Source organism: Hyperoodon ampullatus, assembly GCF_949752795.1.
Source record: "Hyperoodon ampullatus genome assembly, chromosome: 1".
Lineage (NCBI taxonomy): Eukaryota > Metazoa > Chordata > Mammalia > Artiodactyla > Ziphiidae > Hyperoodon > Hyperoodon ampullatus.
In genome coordinates this window covers 223,505,088-223,522,805 of record NC_136914.1, presented here as the reverse complement: position 1 = coordinate 223,522,805, position 17,718 = coordinate 223,505,088, and positions in this window count along the sequence as shown.

Sequence of the window (17,718 nt, the reverse complement as noted above, 5' to 3'; positions counted from 1 at the left end):
AAGATAAAAATTTAAAAATTAAAAAAGATACAGTATTTCAGGACTCTATTTCCATAAGGAAGAGAGATGAGCTGAGTGCATTAGAGCTGCTTGAAAATCAAACTGTGTTTTCCTATACATCAGGCACACATGTAAGTATTCCTCCCTGTGGCTTGAAGAACATCAGAAAAGCATGAGTGACAGAAAATTTGGCTGATGCAGTGAGTTACCACATTCGTCAACGAACAGATTGTACCGTACCCATTGACATCATACTTCACTCATGGACCCTTCCAAAAGGTTACTTAAACTTATGGAACTAATTAGATTTTTCTTTGAGCTGATGAAACTCAGTTTGCTGCTATCCTCCTTCAGTGATCTGGCTGGTAAACAAAGCCAACAGACAAATGATATTGCTGGTCCAAATATTTGTAACACAGATGACAAAGTGTTGATATCTGTTCTATATAAATAGCTCTTACAAACTAACCAAGGAAAAACACAAAGGCTAATAATATCAATCAGGCAAAAGACGAGCAGTAGACAACACAGCAAAAATAACCAACATAATGCCCAAAAAAGGCATTTATATTCCCCAGTGGCTTCAGAAAATGAGGATAATTGGATATAACTTTATATACTGTCAGACACTTAAAAAGAGATATAACTGTTAGAACTGATAATGTCAGGAGAGGACACTCATACATTGGTGGTGGGGAAATATGAATTCTAGCCTTTTTAGAAAGCAATCTGGCAGCATGAATTAAAATTAAAAATACATATACCCTCCCCTCTCCAATCATGCCACTCTTGGTAAACTCTCCTGCAGAAATCTGAACACACAGGGACATATATACGAGGACATTAATTATTAAAGTTTTTTAGCCACTAACAGTGAATAGGAGATGACCCATTAATAAGAGAATAGTCAAATAAATGATGATATGTCCATAGCATGGAATATTACACAGGCTTTAAAAATAAATTAGTTCTATGCTAGATGCCTTGAGAGGATTTCCAGAAGGTATTGTTGAGGGAGAAATCAAGATGCGGAGAAAAATACAGGATACAGGATATCCCATTTCTGTAAAAGATGGCGGGAGCACAGCACACACCGAGCTGTTCTGCATCCAGTTGCTCTGTTTCATGTTAGTTTTGTCTCCCTTGTTAGATTTTAAATTCCTTGATGGCTGGGTCCATGACTTAACACTTCTTTTAAAACCTCTCTCTGTCCCTCAGGGTCTTTTAGGCCTCAAAAATGTCATTGATATCTGGAGAAAACGCTAATTAGAAAAGATACACACACCCAATGTTCACAGCAGCACTATTCATAATAGCCAAGACATGGAAGCAACCTAAATGTCCATTTAGGATGAGTGGATAAAGAAGATGTGGTGTATACATACACATAAACACACACACACACACACACACACACACACACACAGGAATATTACTCAGCCATTAAAAAGAATGAAATAGTGCTATATGCAGCAACATGGATAGAACTAGAGATTATCATACAAAGTGAAAAAAATCAGACAAAGATAAGTATCATATGATATCACTTTTATGTAGAATCTAAAAAAAACGATACAGGTGAATTTGTTTACAGAACAGAAATAGACTCAGACGTGGAAAACAAACTTATGGTTACCAAAGGGGGTAGAGGTGAGGAGGAGAAATAAATTGGGAGTTTGGGATGAACAGATACACACTGATATATACAAAATGGGTGAACAGCAAGGATCTACTGTATAGCACAGGGAACTATATCTGTGGAAAAAATCTGAAAAAGAGTATATGTATGTATTTATATATATATAACTGAATCACTGTGCTGTATACTTGAAACACAACATTGTAAATCAACTTCAATTCTTTTCTAACTGTCATTGATTTACCACATTTGCAGCTGACTCCCGCCGACCCTGGGTCCTCCTGCAGTGCAGCCCTAGTAGCCCCAGTACAGACTAGGCTGCCCTGATCTTGCCTGCCCCAGGCCAGGAGGAGAGATAACCACCAAGTTCCCTTACGTTCAGATCCCAGAGATACACACTAGCAGACAGCCTGCCAGCTCATTCTTTCCAACTTTATTTTGCTGATATTTATTGAAAGCATGGCTTAATGGAATTGGAGAAACCTGGATTTGAATACATGCTCTGAAACTGAGTCAAAAACACCTCACAGTGTTTTGTGATAAATGAATAACATATATGAAGTATCTAAATCAGTTATGGAATATTTCAGGCAACGGTGTCCTACACATCAGCTAAAAGGAAGTAAGTTCTACACTCAAACCTCAAACGAGTATGTGAAAAACACAGGTTCAAAGGATGCACTACATTACTATACTGCTTACGTAAACTTTTTAGAACATACAACACTATATGTTATTTATGAATACATACGTATGTAGTCTAAGTTAAAAACACTGATGGGGAGAATGCACTCCACCAGGATAGAGTTCTCTCGCAAGAGTCAGGGAAAGGATGAGGTATGCTAAGGTAGGGAAGGTGACTTACCACTATATTTGTAAGGTTTCATGTCATTAAGAATTTAAGGCATTTATGGCAAAATTTTAACATTTGAAACCTATGTGGTACATTGGGGTATATGCTGATTTTCAATTATTTTGGTATGTTTGCAATATTGATTTTTAAGAAATAACTATAAAAATAAATGCTATACATTACTCTTATGGAGCTGTTGGTTTTCTTAGTGAAACCTATTTCAGTGTTCTAAGTACTAATTAACCCCATGGGGAGAGGAATTAATGATCACATACCACGTGTCAGACATGGGTCTTTCAACATGACTCATCTCATTTTGTCCCAGCAACTCTGACTGGGGAACATAATGGTGACTCACACCCTTACATTATGACACTGGACTCTTTTTTGACTCTTTCAGAGCCCCCTAAAACCATTCAAAGACCAGGACTGGTAGACTGTGGTGGATTACCCTCAGTATAAGTAGAAGCTGAGTAAAATTTCTATTCCAAAGACATCTAGCTTAGAAAACTGGGATTAACATATACACACTACTATACAATATATAAAATAGAGAACCAACAAGGACCTACTGTACAGCACAAGGTACTATACTCAATGTTTTGTAATAAGCTATAAGGGAAGTGAATCTGAAGAAGAATATATGTATATAATATATATGTACACACACGTATAACTGAATCGCTGTGCTGTACACCTGAAACTAACATGATATTGTAAATCAACTATACTTCAATTTTATAAAAGAGAGAAAAATAATGATCCCATTGTAAATTAAGATAGGTAAGAAATTCTAAACAAATGCCAAATCTCCAAAGGGATCAACCAAATGGTTCACCACAAATTTATATGAGGAATAAAAAGGTACTATTCCCAGTTATGCATGTGTCTCTCATGCCTTCTTCTCTTTACTAATCACTGATACAGGCACATAACCAGAGACCTCTACCTGTTAGCTTGGCACCGGCCACAGATGGTCCACCGCCAGCTGCAGGCTCAGGACAGAGTCAGAGCCCTCCCTGCTAGTCGCCACCCCCTCCAGATCTGGTACACCGGAAAAGCGGTGGTGTCTAGAAAGTTGATTTCTTGTTACTCACTCTTTAAGGAGTGATCCAAGTTTCTCAGAGCGACAGCCTCTCCGAGGTTCAGCACCCATGAATGAAAACTGAAGGCACGGCCGTCATAGCACAGACCTGGCTGATCCCGAGACACCACTTTGCACCGCTTTACTCACCCAGACCCCGAAGGTTAGTGCGCGGACCAGCAATGATGTTCTATGTCTTCTTTACTTTGAAGCGCAGCTTATCAAGATGCAGTTCTCCAGCTAGGCAAGAGCCGCTTTGGGCAGAAGGCTATTAACGCCACCCAGGACCCAGATGGTCAGCCCGTGAGTGAATGTCCTCATCAGGTGAGAGCTGGTGGCTTTCTAGGTAGCCAAAAAGTAAATAGGGGATGAAAGCAAACTTGTTTTGTTTTGTTTTTCAGCCAACCTAGAGTCATTTGACAGGTGTTTTAACTCTTACAGCGTTGTGCCCATATACTGCAGCTTGTGTTTTCTCTCTTTTTTTTTTTTTTTTTTTGCGGTACGCGGGCCTCTCACTGTCGCGGCCTCTCCAGTTGCGGAGCACAGGCTCCGGACGCACAGGCTCAGCGGCCATGGCTCACGGGCCCAGCCGCTCCGCGGCACGTGGGATCTTCCCGGACCGGGGCATGAACCCGTGCCCCCTGCATCGGCAGGCGGACTCTCAACCACTGCGCCACCAGGGAAGCCCTTGTGTTATCTCTTTGATAAAAATTCTGGTATTTTTGTCATGACCAGCTAATACATGTATTTGAGGATGTTCGTTTTAGGATGGATTCTAAAATAAACATAGGAACAGGTTACTAGCCAAAGTGCAAACATCACTGTGCCAAGGGAAGAGAGGCCCGGGTCAGCTCCGAGCCTCCAGGAGAGCTGACAGCAACGACAAGTCACAGGCCCACCCCTGGGAGGAGAACAGCAATGACTGCAGTACAAGTTACGTGGCACTTACTTTCTGACAGGCGCCATCATGGATGCTTTATTCATTCATTTAATTTCCACTACAACTCTATAAGGATTTTTATCATCTCCATTATAAAAAATCTCAGACACAGAGAGTTTAAGTAACTTGCCCAAGGTCACAGCGCAGCACCTGGCAGAATCAGGGTTAAAACACAGGCTGCCTCTCAGCAACAGAGATGCAATATGCAGACCTGGAGTGAAAACGCTACTCCTGGTTAGATCTCCAGGTTTCCTCAGCCACTCATTTTAAATCAGGTTTGACCTGTGAACCCGCTTGAACCCCAAGCATATTTTAAAATGACCAAGAGAACTTAACGAGAGAAAGGGAAGACAATGAAAGCCAGGTGACTGTTTGAATGAATGAAGCGTGGGGATGTCCAAGCAGGAGGAGGGTGCGACGGCAGCTCCCTCTCAGCCCCGGCGTCGGGAGGCTGCTTGTCTTCAGGGACTCGGTCCATAAAAAGGAAGATACGATGGTCTAGGAGGACCACAGGAGGCCAAGAAGCAGACAGATTTGGCCACAGTCACCTTGACACTGTGAAGTGGGTAGGAAGTCAGGCAGGTGCCTCTTTATGTTCAGCATGGAATGCAGAGGAGGAAAGGTCCTCGAATGTGGGTAAAACAATTAGTGAGATAAGTCACCGATAGTCTGAGAAGAGTGTTTGTACCAGGGCAAGGAACAGGGACTATATCAGGAGAGTATGCTAAATTGAGTTTACTACCCACACATGAACAAATTCCTCTATTTTAAATGTTATCATCCTCAAGTTTCACAGTGAAGCTAGAACTGCCAGGGGAGGTCAGTGTATCTAGGAGGACAGCCCCGACTCCCTCTACCCTGGGATGAACCTACTGGCTGTTTGACAAGTAATGATACCTCTTTCCTAAAATGACTACAATCAACATTTTGAAAAACTCAAAAGCTCACCCTTTTGCTATTTCCTTGTTTAACCAGGATGTTTATATCCACATTTGTATTTATATTTATCGAAGTAGAAACACTATTTTGGGAATTGTTTTCATACGTTTTATAAAATATATATACAACATACCCACAAACACATAGTCGTAGACACAATTTAGATTTATATAAAAGCTTTAGAACTCTGTTTTTCCTGATTATGAGTATCAGAGCTTTTAAAAGGGGCTTTTGCTTATTTAAGTCTCATAACCAGTATCCACATTTAGCCAATCACATAATCTTATGTCAAACTCAGGCTTAAAGTTTATTTGAACTTTTCTAAAGATTACTGACAAAAAAGGGGGGGAAAAAGTCTTACTTTCAATTTCGCATCTTTACTTTAAACAACTGATAGGCTCTTTCCATCATGGCAGATTTTTTTAATCTTAAAAGTTTTTCATTTCATTTCATTTGTTGAGACGCGGATGGATCTAGAGACTGTCATACAGAGTGAAGTCAGTCAGAAAGAGAAAAACAAATATCGTATATTAACGCATATATGTGGAACCTAGAAAAATGGTACAGCTGAACCAGTTTGCAGGGTAGAAATTGAGACACAGATGTAGACAAGAAACGTATGGACACCAAGGGGGGAAAGCGGCAGTGGGGTGGGGATGGTGGTGTGATGCATTGGGCGATTGGGATTGACATGTATACACTGATGTGTATAAAATGGATGACTAATAAGAACCTGCCGTATACAAAAATAAAATAAAATTCAAACTTTTAAATAAATTTTTTTAAAAAGTTTTTCGGGCTTCCCTGGTGGCACAGTGCTTGGGAGTCCGCCTGCCGATGCAGGGGACGCGGGTTCCTGCCCCGGTCCGGGAAGATTCCACATGCCGCCCGTGAGCCATGGCCACTGAGCCTGCGCATCCGGAGCCTGGCTGAGCCTGTGCTCCGCAACGGGAGAGGCCACAGCGGTGAGACGGCCGCGTACCGCAAAAAAAAAAAAAACGGTTTTTCAACAGAGGACAGTGGTTGCCAGGGGCTGGTGGGAGTGGGGGGGAGTGGGGGGGACGTATCATGGGTGAAGGCGGTCAAAAGTTACAAAGTAATTGTCACGGGGATGTGACCTGCAGCATGGCGCATGGTAACTACAGTTAATATTGCACACTTGAAAGCTGCTAAGAGTAGACCTTAAAAGTCCGCATCACAAGAAAAAAAGGGAAAAACGCTTATAACTGTGTGGTGATGGATGTTACCTAGACTTATCATGGTGATCATTTTGCTATGTATAAAAATGTCGAAGCATTATGTTGTACATCTGGTGTCAATTATTCCTAAATAAAATAAATATAGATATATACTAAAAAAAGTTTCCCAAAAAAATGAAAAAAGAAAAGAACAGCAACAAAACTACCAGGCTGATCTCAAAAGGACGATTATATGAGAATTAGCGTACGTGTTGTGTACTATAAAAGCTTTTTGTAAGAAAGTTCTTATGCAAATCTGACAAACCAATCTTATGCCCTGCTTGCCATTGGTCAAGTAATAAATAATATGAAAATGAAATATAGAGGGCTTCATACACCGTCACCTTTCAGTCCCTATGGTTACGAAGATGGCATAAAATGTGGCTCTCCAGTAGACCAGAAATCCATTTCAAAAAGTTATCATGTACAAATTATAGGTTTAAACACAGAAAACTATGAAGTTTAAATAAACCACTGAACAATATTAGGCCTTAGCATTCTAAAATTTTAAATATGTAGGTTGTAATAATATAACAGAAATGTGCCAGCCCCGTAGGAGGAAACTGAAAAGATGAGTAAAAACATTACTCAGTATCTGAATGATAGGCAGCTGAACACATTTTAAGAGCTAAAGAGAATCTGTGATTATGATCTGTATTGGAATTAGCAATTCTGATTAGTATCATGAAAAGCAAGGACTGATGAAGAGAGAAAGCAAACATGAGTATGTTCATTATAAACGTGGAATACCGTAAAAGCAGAATGGTAGTTTCCCTGCCCTTCCAAAGACACCTGAAAATTTACTGAGGTCAAATTTCATTGACAAGGGACATCTGCAGCCTGGCCTCTGGTGGCAGATGGTCCACAGTCAGGATGACAGCACACTGAGGGGATGCTATATAAAGAACAGTGGTGGTGGCCACCTCAGAGCAATTCATCATAGCTTGACCACGCATTTATAGCAGCCATAAACCAAGAACTTATTCCAGATAAATAAGACGTGGAGATCATAATCATTTAAAGTGTCAAAAAATATGTTTGCCATGAATACATATTAAAGAAGGAATTTTTCAATCAAATATCACAATACCTGCGTAGTGATGACAGTTTCTCCTTTCACTTAAAAATGAAATATGACAGTTAAAATGAGTTTAATTCCACCAAACTATTATACTGCTCTCATAAAATGAATCCTGTAAAACCCTTATAGATGAAAGGACCAAGGACAGAAGTAAATAACTTAAAAATTTATAAATGATGACGACCAGTGACCACAATTAAGAAAATGCTTGAAGGTTCTACTAACTTTAAAAGGGGGGAGGACTTCTCTGGTGGTGCAGCGGTTAAGAATCCGCCTGCCAGTGCAGGGGAAACGGGTTCAATCCCTGGTCCGGGAAGATCCCACATGCCGCAGGGCAACTAAGCCCGTGTGCCACAACTACTGAAGCTTGTGCTCTAGAGCCCATGAGCCACAACTACTGAGCCCGCGTGCCACAGCTACTGAAGCCCATGTGCCTAGAGCCCGTGCTCTGTAATGAGAAGCCACCGCAACGAGAAGCCTGTGCACCGCAACAAAGAGTAGCTCCCGCTCGCCGCAACTAGAGAAAGCCTGTGCAGCAACAAAGACCCAATGCAGCCAAAGATAAAGAAACATTTAAAAAAAAATAAAAGGGGGGAAATAACTGTGAGGTGTCATTTTATTTATAAAATTGGATGACAAACATGTAATGGTAATATCTTATGCTGTTTAAGATTATAATAAAACTGGCTTACTTAGAGTTTGTGGATAGCACCATGTATCAAACAATCCTTTACTAAAGCAATTTGGCCATATTCAAAACAATGATTATGAAAATATCCCACCTGGTGACCCCGCTTCTAGAAACATATCCAAAGAAAATAATTCAAAACCAAAAAATAAACTTAAAAGCTAAAATGTTTTTATTATGTATACTTATTAAAAAATTTCAAACATATAAAAAAGTAGAAACAATAGTATCGTGAATCCCCTTGTACTTTACACCCAGCTTCATCAATTATCAGCATGATTATGGCTGATAATTATCTTATTTCATCTATGCTTCCACTTACCTCCATCCGTCCCTCAAGCGTGGATTATTTAATAGCTAAAATTTTTTACTGAAGTATAGTTAATTTACAGTGTTGTGTTAGTTTCAGGTGTACAGCAAATTGATTCCATTATATATATATATATATATATATATATATATATATATATTCTTTTTTAGATTATTTTCCATTATAGGTTACTACAAGATACTGAGTATAGGTCTCTGTGCTATACAGTAGGTCCTTGTTGTTTATCTATTTTATATATAGTAGTTTTGTTTTTGTTTTTGTTTTTGTTTTTTGTGGTATGCAGGCCTCTCACTGTTGTGGCCTCTCCCGTTGCGGAGCACAGGCTCCAGACACGCAGGCTCAGCGGCCATGGCTCACATGCCCAGCCGCTCCGTGGCATGTGGGATCTTCCCAGACCGGGGCATGAACCCGTGTCCCCTGCATCGGCAGCATCGGCAGGCGGACTCTCAACCACTGCACCACCAGGGAAGCCCAGTAGTGTGTATAGTTTAATCCCAAACTCCTAATTTATTCCCTCTCCCCCATTATCCTCTTTGGTAACCATAAATTTGTTTTCTATGTCTGTAAGTCCATTTCTGTTTTATAAATAAGTTCATTTGTATCCTTTTTTTAGATTCCACATATAAGTAATATCATATTTATCTTTCTCTTTCTTCATTTTATATGCTAATCTCTAGGTCCATCCATGTTGCCGCAAATGACATTATTTCATTTTTTTATGGCTGAGTAATATCCCATTGTATATATGTACCACATTGACTTTATCCATTCATCTGTTGATGGACATTTAAGCTGCTTCCATGTCTTGCCTATTGTAAATAGTGCTGTTTTAATAGCTAAATTTTAATTAGCCTTCACTTTGTATCAGACTGTGTCCTCAGCAATTTACATATATTTTATCATTTAATCTTCACAGCCACCTTAGGAAGCACTTGAATTTCCTCCATTTTAGAGATGGACCATAGATACACGAAGGTCACACAGCCTTCCAGAGAGGGCATCCAGGAATCAGCAGGACAAGGATTTGAACCCAGGCAATGTGACTCTAGAACCATGCCCTCAAGCTCTCTACATGCAATCTACTACCTGCCTGTGTTTAAGTACATAGATACATAAATGATAACATAAAATAAAAACCAAGAGAATCACTTTAGCATCATTGATAGCAATAAAAACTGCAAACAATATAAATGTCTAAGAATATAGAATTTGTTATATACACTGTAGCACATCATTTAAATGCAGAAATATTTAGCCACTAAAAAGCCACATGGAATATATACTAATGTAAGTACATTTGATATGCTGAGGGAGGAATACAAATTTGCACAGACACTGATTATAATGATAAAATCTACAGATGCATATGGACAGAAGAACTGAAAAAAATTTAGAAAAATGAAATACAATTAGAGTGGTAGAATTATGGCTCATTTTGTGGTAAATTTTAATGTTGCAATAACATTGAATAAGAAAAATGGAATTACGCATTTTCACTTATTCTTAATGGAAACAAAATTCAGCCAAGATAAACTAGCAGTCTAGATTCTTCCTCCCTGAGCTTGTATGTATATAACCGAAACAAGTCTGATAAAAATAAACCAAGAATTAAGTCAACGTGGGTGCTTCATACATGAGACATTTCAATCACCCTCTGGTTCAATTATTGACCATTTTGGTGTCAAGCAGATATTCTACATCACATTTATTTCCAAGGAGTAAGTTTTCATCCATTCATTCAGCACGTTGGTGGGACACTGACTCTGTGTCCCAAGGGCCCAAGCACCACCAAAGGGGGGGGAGGGTGCTAAGGGACCAGCAGGGAACCCTGGCACCAAATACCAACCAGAGACGTGCCCCTGGGAAAGGGGAGGTGGCAGGTGCAAAGGGGGCCCCTCATCTAATCTGGGGGTGAGGTGCCCTTAAGTGAGTTTTCAAGGATCGGGGAGATGAGTCTAGCAGAGCCTGTGGGCAGAGAGTACATCATTTATTGAAAACATTTTCGTTTCCTTAGAAAATTCTCTCATGTTTTTTTTTCCCAGGCATTCTTATCTTTTAAGAGAAAACAATATAAAATGCAAACTGTTGGAAGCTGCTTCTCCCAGCCTTGCTAGTAAGCTCTTCAAGGGCAAAAGTCACTTCAGATATCAAAAACCAAACGAAAAAAACTAAACTAACAAGCAAAAAACAAAAGACAAAACCTCCTAGAGTAAAAGAATCGGGAAACACTGCCTCTTGCCCTGACTCCACCACAGATTTTCCTCATCAGGAACACGGGGATAATACCTTCCCACCCTCCCTGTCAGATTTATTGCAAAGAAAAAATAATGTGATTTTAAAAATACTGAAAAGTGAATTGACATGGATAAGGGCTTCACAGATATAAGGTAGTAGTAACAATTTTGAAAATGTTCACCTATTTTATACTTTTGGCTACATGGAAACCCTGCTTGGAATTCTATAGTTTAATAGGTAATAGGCAAAGAAGTGTTCTTCCAAGCTATTTCTTTTGCCTAATTATAATAACTACAGGTTACTGCAGGCTGGCTCAGAGCAGGCACCGTACTGGACAGTCAACCATGTGTCTAAACCTCACAACAAGGAAGGGAGAGGAGCTGACCAAGCCTCAAAGAGGTAAAGCAGCTTGTTCAGGCCCTCAAAACCCGCAAGTGGGGAGCAGGCCTGTCAGCCCAGGCCTCTTAACTCAGAGTCTGTGCTCTCAGGCTCAGGCTTCGTGGTGTGGAGCCTCAGAGCTCTTCAATGGAAAACAACAATGAATCCCCGTGAGACAACAACATCTTCCACAATCAGACAGGCAAAATCAAACGGCTGTTTATTTTCTTTTGACACAGAGCATGTCATTGAAGTTTAAAATGAATTTACAGTGAGAAATGGCAGGATGTGTTAACAGTGGTGATAGGGCATTTTCCACAACACATCTGCTTAGCATACATAGGGGGGTTTTTTTGGTTTTTTTTGCAGTACACGGGCCTCTCACTGTTGTAGCCTCTCCCGTTGCGGAGCACAGGCTCCGGACGCGCAGGCTCAGCGGCCATGGCTCACAGGCCCAGCCGCTCCGCGGCATGTGGGATCCTCCCGGACCGGGGCACGAACCCGTGTCCCCTGCATCGGCAGGTGGACTCTCAACCACTGCGCCACCAGGGAAGCCCCAGGTTTGTTTTTTTTTAATTGAAGTATAGTTCATTTACAATGTTGTGTTAGTTTCTGGTGTACAAAGTGATTCAGTTTCATATACATATCTTTTTCAGATTCTTTTCCATTATAGTTTATTACAAGATATTGAATAATCGTTCCCTGTGCTATACAGTAGAACCTTGTTGTTTATCTACTTTATACATAGTAGTTTGTATCTGCTAATCCCAAACTCCTAATTTATTCCCCCTCCCCTGCCCCCTTCCCCTTTGGTAATCTTAAGTTTGTTCTCTATATCTGTGAGTTTGTTTTGTAAATAAGTTCATTTGTATATTTTAGATTCCACATATAAATCATATCATATATTTGTCTTTCTCAGTCTAACTTACTTCACTTAGTATGATAATCTCTAGGTCCATCCATGTTGCTGCAAATGGCATTATTTCATTCTTTTTTATGGCTGAGTAATATTCCATTGTGTATATATACCATATCTTCTTTATCCATTCATCTGTTGATGGACATTTAGTTTGCTTCCACATCTTGGCTATTGTAAATTATGCTTCTATGAACATTGGGGTGCATGTATCTTTTCTAATTAGAGTATTCTCTGGATATTATGTGCAGAAGTGGGATTGCTGGATCATATGGTAGCTCTATTTTTAGTTTTTTAAGAAACTCCATACTGTTTCTCCATAGTGGCTGCACCAATTTACATTCCCACCAACAGCATAGGAGGGTTCCCTTTTCTCCACACCCTCTCCAGCAATTATTATTTGTAGACTTTTTGATGATGGGCATTCTGACCACTGTGAGGTGACACCTCATTGTAATTTTGATTTGCATTTCTCTAATAATTAGAGATATGGACCATTGTTTCTTATGTCTCTTGGCCATCTGTATGTCTCCTTTGGAGAAAGGTCTATTTAAGTCCTCTGCCCATTTTTTGATTGGGTTATTTTTGGGGTGTTTTTGGTCTTTTTGTTTTGTTTTGTTTTTTTACAGAATACATACATTCTTAAGAAAACCCCACCACTAAAGGGTCTGACCAAGCCACTCAGCAGAAGCAGAATACCAATGCAGCACACACAGTCTCACCAATGATCAGAACAATGCAATTCAAACAGTGAGATTGTGCAGTCATCAAACTTACAAAAACTGAAATCTGCTAGTGGCAGAGAACAGAAACAGAGGCAACACACCTAAACTGCCAGTGGAAGCACAAGTTGGGAAATCTCTTTGGAGAGCAACTTGGCAAAGTGAAGTAAAGTTCAGGAAGTGGGAATTCCACTCCCAGCTACAGTCGCTGATATACAGGAATACTCATGGTAAGTTTGCCGTTGGGAAAAATTGAAAACCAGCTCAATGGCTGGCATGAGAGGATTGGATGAATTATGAATAAAATCATACATTGCAATACTATATAGCAGTTAAGATTAAAGTTACAATTAAATATATCTACATTAATAAATCAGGGCAGAGAGGGGTTGAATCACAAAAGCAAGTTGTGAAACGATATGTACAGCATGATACAATTTACCTAAGGCTCAAGAAAACAAACCTATATCAAAAGGAGGGAGAGAGAAAGGAATGGAATGGCAGAAAAATAATTTTATTGGCAACGTTTTGTTTCTTAAGCCGGGTGGTGGCACATGAATATTTATTACATTATTTTATATATGTTATGCCTGAATTATTTAATAAAAGAACAGAACAAGGTACTGCATGCATGGATGTATTTATATCCTTACTGTCTTACTCATCCCCCAAGTAAATGGGTATCCAGGTAACCTGTTCTTCAAAACTACCTTAAAATGTTATATAAAGGTGGTCCAGTTTAAAATTCAGAAATCCTTGGGAATTGCAAGTCTAGAATATTTTCTACATTCCATCCAACTAGACTCTAAGCTCCTTGAGGAGACGAGCTGAGGTCCCTTCACTTTCCATCCCCAAAACCATTCAATGAATGTTTGATCCAAGCCAATTTGACATTATTCAAATATTCAAGGGATTTTGTATTACTCCTTAAGATATGTTGCAAATAATTTAACCATGAAAGATAAGTAGTGTCTTAACTTACAATATATAACTTAGAATATTTTATTCTACAGCTGTCAATGTTTATCAATACTTAGACTGCATATTATTTACCAGTAGGTGTGAAAAATAGAAACTTCCAATAAGCAAAGAGAGGTCTCCAGTGTTTGTCTCATGAGTTCGAATCATCATGTTGCCCATCTTCTAGTTCACATGGGTCATCCCATAGGATGTGACGCTTTGTCTCTTGACTCTGATGTTTGTCAGTTGCCTTCCCTGTAGCCCTATAAAAACTAACTCAATCCAGCTCGTAACATAAATCGACTATATTGTTACGGACCTCTCTTTTTCACACAAATATAATGGAATAAAGCATACTGACACAAAAATCTTTGAAACCCTACAGCTTTTTAGCACATTTCGCAGTTTAAAGATTGATTACTTCAGGGGTTATGGTCTTAAATTTCTCTCAAGCGCCACTTTCCTTCTCTCTTCCCTCTCCCACCAATCTCCCTTTTTCTAACCATTCTCTGTTCTTTGGTTGTCAATATCTTTTTTTGAATGTGGTAGACACCCTGCTCAGTACTGAGAGTATGGGAGGACAAGACAGGCGGGTCCAGTTCTCACTGAGTCTGGTCTTGCAGCTGATGCAAACGTATGACAAGAGAACCCAAAACAATTCCTACAATTGTGATCGTTGCTCTAAAGAAAAAAGACTGAGGTGCCAAGAGACATTTGAGCTGATGCCTCAAAGATGCAGCCCAGAAAGGGCTATGAAGAACATTACAGCAAGAAAAAGGACACAGCATTCCACTTAACACTGACAGTAACATGCAGTGCAACCTTCTCGGAATGCAAATCCAAACCTAAAAATAAATCAGATAATTTTAAAAGGACTAGAGTGGTCCAATTAACATTAAGACCTCCATAGAAAAATTCAACCCTCATTATCAACATAGCTGATAAATAGGAATCTTTAAGAGTTGTAATTTATTAATGAAATCACTGCAATTTTCATTATATGTCAATACATAATATTTGCCACATACTGTGCGCTTCCAGATGAGGTTCTTTTATAACTTATAACCCTGTCCCTGGTTCTCCAACAGCAATGGTTTGCAACAAAAAGAACAAACAGAAAGGGTGGATGAACTTACCATATAAAAACAAATTTTTAACCATAAATTTCTCCAAACTCATTCTAAATAGGTTACCAGGGTGTACACGGAAAAATAAATTGTACTTTCGCAGCCTCTAATGAAAGAACCAGGATCATAAATCGAGTATTAATTATAAAGAATGGTCATTGTTCTTTGCATTTATCAGAATGAAGTCCTGAATAAGAAATCCCCTGCTTCTACTGTGGGACTGCTTTCATATTCACCTGTTTCCTGCCTCTAAGCCTGTCTTAACGGGCAAGATTCATTGTCAGACCCTTCACTGTAAATAGTAAGTAAACCCGTTCAGCGAACAAAATTCAAAGGCTGCTAGTATGTTAGAGTTCTCCTTCCAAAAAGTCTCTCCTCCAATGTCTAAGAAACGGTTTGAAAATCGATTTACTTCCCCTCTCTGCACTAGTTACAAATGTGTAGCTTTGAGCTCGGCTTGAACACAAGTAAATCTTTTTAATCTTCCCATCGGGTGCTGCTTCCCTCTTCACCCTTTTCCAGCTCCCTCCTCCTCAACCTCCTCCCACTGTTCTCACACCTACCCCGTCCCCACCCTTCAACTCCTTCCTTAAACTTCCTAAAATTATTTAGGAGATCTCTACTTGAAATTATCTTTAACCCATAGCTTTTGTTTTCATTCACACTGTCTTACTATAGCTTGTAAATGTATGTCCCTTTCAAAAACCAAAATTACAGAATAATCCAACAAATGAATATTGGCACATGTTAGGCACTCAAGTATAACCGCAATTAACAAGGAAGGTAATAAATACCATCTGGTAAAATAAGTTCAAAAAGGATGCTGTACTATCTCGAAAAAGAAACAAAGATAGTTACTCAGATGTTGGAAACTTGGAAAACTAATTCTCTCATTGAAGCACATTTTTCCCAAAAGGTGACAGTATTACTTTTTTCTAATATAAAAGCAATACCTACTCACTGAGTTTTTAGAAATCAAGCAATACAGAAATATTGAAACAGGAAATAAAAGTTCTCTCATAACCTCCTCCCCAGAGATGACCACCAGCAACAGCTTGATGAAAATTCAAAGATTTCTTTAGCAAAGATATATAAAATTTTACAAAGATGGCATTATACTCAAGGTACTGTTTTGCAGTTTGCCTTTTCAATTAACAGGCTATTGGTTGAGATTCTTGCATATTAATACATGTGACTTTAACTCAATTTTTAAAAACGAACTACTCTTTGTATACAATCGTTTATTACAGACAACACTTCAATTAAAAACTTTTTCGTATTTAACTTTACACAGTGATGCAAATATTTCTACAAGACAAATTCCTGGAAGTGGAATTGTTGAGTCTTTGGGTGTGTATATGTTTAATTTTGGTGCATATTGTCAAACTGCTCTTTAAAAGGAGCAATTATCAATGTACCAACTGTGTGGGAGAGATTGGTTTTCTCCCATCCAGGCAAACAAGAATATTATCAATCCCCCAAACCAGGTGTGAGGTGAAACATATACACACAAATGTACAAGACAACTCGGTAAAACCATTGTCACATTATTAATAACATAGTAATGAAAAACTAGAAATAGCCTTCTCAACAAGAGAACAAATAGAGTGAGGTTCATTTATATTACAGAATGCTGTATATAAAAATAAATGGTATCTTCTATTTAGATGCCACCTGGAACCACTGTGCTTCTTTCTTCAGTTCATATTCACGATATTACCTTATAAAATATGCAAAATAATCTAATGTATTGTTTATATATACATGTGTAAGAAAATTATAAAAACATACATTCCTTCATTCAGTAAATATTTACTGAGAGCCTACTATGAATGATGCACTGATGCAATACTGGGGATTGAGCAATAAACAAATTCAACAAAAATCTCTATCTCAAGGAGTTTATGTTTTAATGGATGGAGGGAAAAGACACTTAACAAATAAGCAAAATACACTGAGTGTTAGGAGAAAATATCTTCACAACCATAGACTACACAAAGATTTCTTACACAGGACACAAAAACCATTAACCATAAAAGGAAAAAATTTGATAAGTTGAGTTTCAATAAAATGAAAAGCTTCTACTCTTTGAAAATCACTATTAGTAAAATAAAAAGATAATATAGGGTGGGAGAAAATATTAATGATACATATATCTAACAAATGACTTGTGTCCAGAATATAATTATTAATATATTTTATATTACAATTCAATAATAAGAAGATACACAACACAATTTAAAAACAAGCATTAAAATTGACATGGTAGGGCTTCCCTGGTGGCGCAGTAGTTGAGAGTCCGCCTGCCGATACAGGGAACAAGGGTTCATGCCCCGGTCTGGGAAGATCCCACATGCCGCGGAGCGGCTGGGCCCGTGAGCCATGGCCGCTGAGCCTGCACATCCAGAGCCTGTGCTCCGCAACGGGAGAGGCCACAACAGTGAGAGGCCCGCGCACCACACACACACACACAAAACTTGACATGGTATTTCACAAAAGAAGATTTACAAATGGCTGATAAGGACATGAAAAGATGTTCAATGTTACTAGTCATCAGGGAATGCACATTAAAATGACGAGGAGACGC